Source organism: Athene noctua, chromosome 1, assembly GCF_965140245.1.
Source record: "Athene noctua chromosome 1, bAthNoc1.hap1.1, whole genome shotgun sequence".
Taxonomy (NCBI): Eukaryota; Metazoa; Chordata; class Aves; order Strigiformes; family Strigidae; genus Athene; species Athene noctua.
The window spans coordinates 125,958,094-125,965,143 of NC_134037.1; positions in this window are offsets into that span (position 1 = coordinate 125,958,094).

The window sequence follows — 7,050 nt, forward strand, 5'->3', positions numbered from 1 at the left end:
ATAACACCTTATAAAAGGAATTACACAAAGGAATAATGAGCCAGAACAATTTACATATACTACATTAAGTGTCCTAAACAACTCTGCAGCTCAAGAGAAAAAAACAAAAAGACAAATCCAAACCAAAATCACTAACAGACTTCTTAAAGGCTGTATGGTTTACAATCCTAGGCACTTCCGCATGAAATTGTCCTTAAAACTTAACACAGCCCCACTGCTCTTAAGCAAGGAAAGCCCCAACAGTTCTGTTCTTCGTTATTTCCCGTAACATTCACTTTTCAATTCTCAGATAATTTTTCGTGTCAACGCCAGGCCAGTCAGAACATTTTTGAGAGCTCCATTTGTATTGGGTGGTACAAGTACTTCTTAAAGATTTGCAAATCTAAGAGACAGTTTACAGAAACTGATTTAAAAGAGCCAAAAAACCCCAAAGCGATGTACTCTTTGAGGGCCGCACAGTGATGCGCTCCAATAAAAGCCAGGCGAGGAAGTGCTCCAAAAGATGGTGACCAGCTCCCCAAAAAAGCTGATAGGTGAAAGGCTCCCAAAAAACCCAAAGCATGAAGCACTTAAAAAAATGCTGGGCATTGTAGCATTCCAGGAAAAAGCCAAACAGTGAAGCACTCCAAAAGAAGCCCCTTGGTAAAGAGGTCTGAAAAGGGGTGAGGTGCTCCTAAAACCCAAAATGTGGACTGCTCTGAAAAAGGCCCAGAGCAGAGAAGTCCCAACAAAGGCCCAGGGTTGACAGCTCCCAAAAAGCTCAAGGATGGAAGACTCCCAAGAAAACAAATGGTGAAGGGCTCCTAAACAGCCGCCCCCTGCCCCCCCCCCCCCCCCAATCAAATGGTGAAGCATCCCTGAAGGACTGCCCAGGGAAGCACTCCCAAAAAGCCCTGGTGTGCAGCACTCAAAAATGAGAAGGTCAATGAGCCTGAAAAAAGCAAACAGTGAAGCACTCCAGAAATGCTGAGCATTGTAGCATTCCATAAAAAAGTGAAACTATAAAGGTCTCCCAAAAAACAAAACAGTGAAGCACTCAAAAAAAGCCCCAAGGTGCAGAACTCCCAAAATACCCTGGGACAGAAGGCTCCCAAAAAGCCCCTAGGAGCAGGGCTCCCCACAAAAAACAAGCGATGATGCACTCCTCCAAGCAGGCGTGGTGAAGCACTTCTCCAAGGCAATAGCAGTGAAGAACTCCAAAAACGCCAGGCATTCTAGAATTCCAAAAAAACCCCAAAACTTAAAGGGGTCCCCAAAAACAAAATGGTGAAGCACTCTAAAATGCCCCAACATAGCGAGCACCCAAAAAACCACTGGGATGAAGTGCTCAAAATATTGAAATGATGAAGCGCTTCAAAAAAATCCTGAGACTGGAGTATTAAAAAAAAAAATGCCAGGCATTGTAGAATTCCAAAAAAACCCCAAACCTTAAAGGGCTTCCAAAATCCAAAATCAAGTATTGTTCCAAAAAGCCCCAGGGTGGAGAGTGTCTAAAAAACCACTGGGATGAAGCGCTTAAAACATCCAAATGGTGGAATGCTGTGTAAAAGCCCCAGGCTTGAGTTCTCAAGAAAAACCACTGGGGGGAGAGCTCCCAGAAAGCTCTGGGGTGGGGAGCCCATATAAAACACCAGGGGTGAAGCATTCAAAATATCCCATGAATGAAACACTTCGAAAAAGCTCTGAGGTGGAGACCTCTCAAAAATCCCCGGGCCAAAGCACTCCCAAAAATCCCTGGGCTAGAGCACCTCAAAAACCCCATCCCCATCTCGTGATGGAGATACAAAAAAGAAGCAGTGAACAGCTTCTAGGAAAACAAATGCTGGTGCACCTGATGGCTGCGGGGCGATGCACTCCTCCAAGGCAGTGGCAGTGAAGCACTCGCGCAGGGCAATGTTGGTCCAAAAATGCCAGGCACTGTAGAATTCCAAGAAAAAAAAAAATCTTAAGGGCCCCCCCCGAAGAAAAAAAAAGGTGAAGCACTCCAAAAAGCCCCAGGGTGGAGAGCTCCCAAAACCACCAGGACAAAGCACTCAAAGTATCTGTAAGGTGAAATGCTTCGAAAAAGCCCCAGGATGGAGAACTCCCAAAAAAGTGCTGGGGTGGAGAGCTCCCAGAAAGCACCAGGGTGGAGAGGTCCCAAAAAGCCCTGGGCTGGAGAGCTCCCAAGAAAACAAACAGCAAACAGCTCCCAGAATACCAAACACTGATCCACTCCTCCAGGGCAGTGCGGTGATGCAGTCCAATAAGAACTGCGCATTTTAGCACTGAAGAGAAAAGCGGTGCTATGAAACACTGCGAAAAAGCTGTTGTCATGTCAGGTTGAGAGTTTCTAAGGTAATTTTTTTCCTCTTTCAGATCTTCATACATCTTAACGACATTTACTCAGTGGTAGGGATTCCTCTTTTCAGGTAGGCATTCTCCTCACCAGATCTGTCTTGGTAGTGTCAGAACAGGCATCGTTTCTAAATAGTCTGGCTGTCCACTGTGAGTAATTATTTTCTGGTTTAATATTCAGTGGACTGCCACGTTAGTCTTGTGGTCTGTCTGGAGCTTATCTGAGCATGTAGGCCAGACTTTGTGGTTAAATTGTGGATAAAAGCAGACTGGTTTCTGTCTGTCTGTCTGCAGATCTGTCCAGTTCATTTCTTCTTTCGTATTACATGGGCTTTTCTTGTGGTTGTACCGTTGTTTTGAAGTGTGGCGTTTTGTTTTTTTCCTGTTTGCAGGCTTCCATTAGCAAACAGAGAGTATATCAGAACAGCAGGACTGCGGTCAACAATTGCATGGGCCATGGCATCTCTGGCTGAAATCAGTGTAAGTGGATATTCGTGGCAAAGACGTAGAGTTGTTGCGGAGGATATTGGACCTGGACAACTCTATGAGAGTTATAACAAGCAAAGTTGTTTATTTTTCTAATAGTACACACATATGCTCTCGCCAAAGCTCTTACTTCAAAATTAGCAAATCAGCAATTAGACAGCTATCCACCTTTTCTCCTATCAGCATGAGACCACGCTCACACGCGCTGTGCAGACCAATCAGCTCCTCGTTCACGTGCTGTTCACGCGGCGGTAACTTCTCACAGTTCAGGACTTTTCCACAGTTCAGTGTTGCAGGTGTCCGTTGCTTTTCCCTGCCACCTTGGCACAACTGAGCAGTTTCTGATCTTTCTCCCAGGGCCTGTTTGTCATCAAAGCCTTGCTGCTTCTCAGAGGCTGTGCGAAGCTGACAGGCCGATGTCTCCCACATCTCCCCCTTCTTTGTTTTATAGCTGCACCTGCAAGACCGGTATCAGAGCTTTATCAATTAAGGTTTAGACAAACTTCAAAAAACACAGTATACCTAAACCAATTCTACAAAAGGCTAAAATTAATACAGCAGTTAGAGTTACTAGTTGAGAAGAGTAGGACAGTCTTTGACTAAGTATTCCAAAATAAGGAAGATACAGTCAGTTAATGGGGTACTAACATTCAGATCTGCAGTCGCTGGGGAACCCTGGGTGCAGCGAGAATTCAGAGTGCCCTTCCTCGCAAACCGGAAACCCTACACGATGCGTCCATCCGTAGGTGAGGCATCCAAAGTCGCTGCAAGCAGGTCCAGCCTTTAAATCAACAGGCCAAAATAACTGGCAATTTTCTTTGAGGGGAAACATCTGATCTCATCCTCCTGTTGGGTTCCACCCAGAGCCTGGCCAGCACTCCAGGGGGCAAACCAACGGAGTTTCTTATAAGGTTAAACACTTGAGTTCTTAATTCTTAATATTGCTAAACAAAGTTGAATGCACACATTCTTATAGCATTTCATCCTTAACAATAACTACATTTTGTCTAAGCTACATCTTTCACTAGTGACTAGTAAGCCTATATATTTAATTAAGGAGTTGCAATTACTGTTAGCATTTTCTCTTGAAAGAGTTGACAACCATAGTGTGATTAAGGACAGAGATAGTCTATTTTGTCCCATTGCAGTAGGAAGCATTACTCGTTTATTCTGCTTAAATTATCAGTTGAAGAGACCACAAACTGTCAGCACAGGAGCATCCACAGCACCCACAGCTGGCTCCTGGGTTCTACCACAAGCTGCCTCTCACGCCTCAGGTATGGTCGCCCACACCTTGCCAGTAACCACCAGGGACCGTGACCTGCGGAGACACAAGCATAACCTCTTCCCCAGGTTATTAAAGGAAGTGGTCCTTCCCAGTTACCACTTTCTAGGTTTTATGTTCACACTTGAGCCTTGCCCTGGACTTCTTGTTGATCTGGTATCTGTGATGAGAAGCGACGCAATATTGGTGGCACCTGTGAGACGGGAAATGTTTAAAAAGTTCATGACATATAATACTTTATTTAGCCTTTCAGTGAGGTGTAGATTGATACCCTGCATCTCCTCCTTTTTGTTGTAATAGATGCTTTAGCGTGCCAGGCGTACGCTCCACAACGGCCTGTCCGGTCGGTGAGTGGGGAATGCCAGTCAGATGCTTGACTCCCCACTGTATGGCAGGATGCAAACACTGCTCCAGAAAAGGTGTTAACAGACACATGTACATATTTTAACATTTCAAATGCAGCCAGGTGAGTGACATCAGATTGGCATAATTCTGAGGAGGTGGGTCCCCAAGGGTTGACTCCACTAGCTGTTGAAGAGAGGGAGTCTTTCTGGTATTCAGGGCAAGCCACAATGATGTCTTTAGCCTGATGCCTTGACAAAGAAAACTCTTTTTGTATTGCCCTGGTATTTTGGTGGAAAAAATGCATGTGAAAGCTGTGCTTGCTCGAAGACATTTGTATTAGCCACCATAACATGTGCATAGTAACCGGAACAATGATATAGACAGGTTCCTGACCATCAAGTAATAGTAGGCGCTGCCTACCTTTCATGATCAGTTTGGCAAACATTTCTGGACGAGTAGTGACTGTCTTGTGCATTTGGTGTGACAAAAAAAAATCCATTCAACAATAAAAAGAGGGTTACTAAGTGTTTCATCCCACTGAAACAGCAGAGCATATGGCTGCCCTGAAGGGTTAAATAATACCAGTTGATGTGGATGGCTGGCACACATTGCGATGCTTGTCTTTCTGAGATGGCGTTAGCCACACGGTGGAGATCTTGTTTTGCTTTCTCTGTAGGTACTCTGGGTGATGCCAGTGAGGCATCTCCTTGCAAAATATCAAACAAGCTATGCAGATCATCATTAGTGAGGCACAACAACGGCCGTATCCCATTTATGGCTCCCAACAATTTCTGTAAGTCATTTAAAGTCCTAACATCACTTTTAAGTTTAACCTGTTGCAGGACAATAGTCTGTTCACAAATCCTCCACCCCAGGTACCGCCACAGTGATGATTGCTGTACCTTTTCAGGTGCTATTTGTAATCCCATTTGAGATACCGAGTCTTTTAAAGCGAGAGCCTTTTCCATGATCTCCTGTGTTTCTGCTGCTATAAGAATGTCATCCATATAATGATACAGAACAGCCTGGGGGACCTGCATTCTAACAGGGCTCAAAGCCTTTGCAACAAACCCCTGACACATCGTGGGACTGGTTTTTATGCCTTATGGTAAAACAACCCAGTGGTACAGTCTTGCAGGGTCACTAACATTAATACTAGGAACAGAGAAGGCAAATTTAGGTGTATCATCCGGATGCAAGGGAATGGTAAAAAAAAAATCAATCCTTTAGATCAATTATTACAACATGCCAGTTCTGGGGAATCGTTTTTGAGGAGGGCATTCCTGGCTGTAACATACCCATATCCTCCATGGCATCATTAATGTGTTGGAGATCATGTAAAAGTCACCATTTACCACTTTTCTTTAAAATAACAAACACCGGAGAGTTCTAAGGACTGGTGGTAGGTACAATATGTCCTGCACTTAATTGTTCCTGAATTAAATCATTAAGGTGGCACGACTTTTTCCTTAGCAAGGGCCACTGACCCCCCCACACAGGCGATTCTGTTTTCCAGGTTAGTTTCAGGGTGGGTTTAGGGGTGGGTTGTGCTGCAGTGGTAATTAAGACAGATTTGATGCAATTTGAGTTCCCCATCGAGCCATACAGTCATGACCTCATAAAGTAATAGGGGTTTCCGATATAAGTGGATGAATATTTGCTACCCAGTTTTCTGGGCCCCTTACATGAATGAGATCTTTGCTTTGAAACCTTACAACATGACCACCAACCCCGCAAAGCGCTTGAGTTACCTGAGCTAACGGCCAACGCTGTGGCCATCTGCTCGCAGATATTATGGTCACATCCGCACCAGTATCTAAAATGCCTGTCAGTTCAAGAGATTCTTCTGCTTTAGTGAGGGTATATTTTAAGAGAGATCAACCTTGTGTCACTGTCTGATCCCAAAATATTTGAGGAGTACCTGCTGATCTGAATCCAGAGTCACCGCGGCTTCTCAGCATACTATTAGGGGGAAACTGCAGTAAGATAAACAAGCTGAGCAATTTTTGACCCTTTTGTTACTGAACAGGGGGGTCCAGGTCATAATTCTGATTTCCCCTTCGTAATCTGCATCTATGACACCTGGTAGAATGAACAACCCCTGTAAGGTTGTAGATAATCCTCCCAGTAATAATACAGGTTTTTTTTCTTTTTTTTTTTTTTTTCCTTTTAATTTCCCAACAGTCTATATACTCCTGTTGGTATTAAGGATACCGTGGTACCTAATCATGTTACTGACTCGGAGGCTGCTAGGTCCATGCCTGATCGGTATCAACTAAATTATTGTAAACCACCACTGATTATAGTATTTCATTAGCGTCTTTTTGTTCACACTTGTACCTGGACGTCCCCCTATCTTCTTCCAGCATTTTAAAATACAGACTAGGGGACTCTTTTTGACTATTTCCCCACTCTGGCCGCTTCTCATCTCGTCTACTTGACCTTAACGCACTACCCGATTAAGCTGACAATCCCCCTCAGGCAGATGGTACAGAGGTGCACTCTCCCCACAGAGTACGCACCTAAATTCAAGACAACAATGAACACAGAATTACTGCCTCCCGCTAGAGGAGATATTTCCCCTGTGGCACTTAAAA